This window comes from Takifugu rubripes, chromosome 20 (genome assembly GCF_901000725.2).
Source record: "Takifugu rubripes chromosome 20, fTakRub1.2, whole genome shotgun sequence".
NCBI lineage: Eukaryota > Metazoa > Chordata > Actinopteri > Tetraodontiformes > Tetraodontidae > Takifugu > Takifugu rubripes.
In genome coordinates, this window is record NC_042304.1 from 2643493 (window position 1) to 2645515 (window position 2023).

The 2023-nt window shown below is 43.2% G+C and overlaps 1 long non-coding RNA gene across 1 annotated transcript; it reads right to left on the reverse strand.

Moving 5' to 3' along the window:
* Positions 1-466: 466 nt before the first annotated feature.
* LOC115247277 (uncharacterized) lies at positions 467-1752 on the reverse strand. The gene is made up of 4 exons (XR_003886331.1): positions 1531-1752; positions 1309-1410; positions 642-1221; positions 467-547 (listed from the first exon to the last, which is right to left on the reverse strand). It is a non-coding gene; the product is annotated as an uncharacterized lncRNA (long non-coding RNA).
* Between the last annotated feature and the right edge of the window lie 271 nt (positions 1753-2023).

A 2023-nucleotide genomic window follows, 5' to 3' on the forward strand; every position in this document is an offset into this window, starting at 1 on the left:
ACACACCAGCAGAAATCACAGGAATAAGTCAATAGAAAAACACCACTGGCTTCTGAATTTGTAGTTCAAAGTTCAAATGAACAAAGCCATGACCGTTGAGGTGGATGGATGGACACTTACCATCAGGTTGGTCTATGTGGACCACCAGCTGCTGCAGAACGTTCAGGACCACCAGCTGCTTCTGGTCATCCTTGATGAACTTCTTTAAGAGGCTCACTCTCTGGAGCAGCTCATATGTGTTCAGCGTATAAGCCCCACCTGACAACACAAACACTCTCTTCACACCACTGTAAAGGAACTGAACACATCTAATGATGCACCATAAAGTGTCACAGACTGGTTTTGTGTATGTGCTCACATAATGTAAAACAGACATCTATGTGGAGTAAAACTAATGAATCATGTTTTTGGACAGAAACAGGCTGAGCTTTCTGCCTCTATATGACACTATAGAACACTTACAGTCAACAATGACTGACTGGCACACTGCTCTCATCCATACCCTCAGAAACCCGTCTGATGAACGCTGCCTGTTGTTGAGGGTGTTCTGGGAGGGGGGAGAGGAACATTTGTTAGTTTCATGCCTACAATCACAATCTCTAGAAAAATCCAGTTTAAAGGTCATTCTCATCAGGAGTTACCTGGATCCACTCTTCTATTTTATCATTGACAGAGTTGTTCTGCAGGAGTCTTCTCAGTGCTTGATACACTTCTTCTTCATCACAGTCCTGTACTTGTTCCACCTCCTTTGCAATCAACTCTGATAAGGGCTTTGAGGATCCACCTTTTGGGGTGGTCTTGTGTTCAACTGCAAAGAGCAACAAGTAATGAAAAACCACATCCAGATGTTTTGCTTTAAAAATGCACCCGATCTTTTGGCTTTTTCAGTTATTTGCCTGGAATTTTGTTGACATCTTTAATCTGTGCTCCTCTGTTTAGCTGTTCATCCAGGTACACGACAGTTTCTCTTTGTTTCGGTCCCCAGGTGTTTCTCATGCTCCTGCATTCATATTTTTCTGGTGACCCAAAAGTTGAGCTGCTGCCCCTATGGTACCGCAGCTTCCGGTCTCCATCACAGTTGTGTCTGAAGTCCTGGTTGAACTTCCCTGGAATTGCTTTCTTCAACTGGAGCTGCTCCCTCTCTTCAGCCTGCTTCACCTCTTGGTGAAGCTGCTGAATGGTTTTGGGTCCTTCATCTGTCCTTCGGGCAACCCAATCGTTCTGAAGGCCACACATGAGATGTGATGAGAATTCAAATTGCAGATATATTCATGATATATTCATGATTTAACTTTCAAAGAGTCTCACCTCTCTTAGGGCCAAAACATCCTGCAACATGAATTTGATTCTTGATGACAACTTCTTCTTCATTAGGTTGCATATGAGGCCACAGTAGCTGTTGAGTTTTGGCTAAAAGGAAGAAAATAAAAGGAAGAAAAGAGTCCACTCATTCAGTTTATGCGTAGACAGTGTGTGTGTGTGTGTGTGTGTGTGTGTGTGTGTGTGTGTGTTGCACACAGCTCTACTTACGATTTCAGTCTTGGTGTCAAGTCTTTCCCCACTGTGGTCAGGAGCTTGCACAGACACTCGAGAGACTCCTTGGACTCGTCCTTGAGGAGTTTAACCACGCACATGTTTATTATGGCCTCCAAGATCATTTTCAGCTTAAAAAGCTCACTGATAAATCTCACGGTTCCCACCAAACACACGCGGGCCTTGTGTCAGGTCTGCTCCAGGTCCACCTTTAACTGTTGCCGCTCACCTTCCTTTGAGGGCAGATTTGCGTGTATTTATTTAGGTGAAACACTGTTAAGGTTACATTTACCGTAATTTCTGGACTACAGAGCACACCTGATTATAAGCCGCATAATCTAATTTTAGAAAGAAAATCAATTTTGTACTTATACAAGCCGCACCGGATTATAAGCCGCAGGTATCCCACGTAGTAATATGAAAAATTAGATCGAAAACATTCAGTACCAGTATATGTTTTTATTACCGTAAGAGATGAGTCACTGACGAG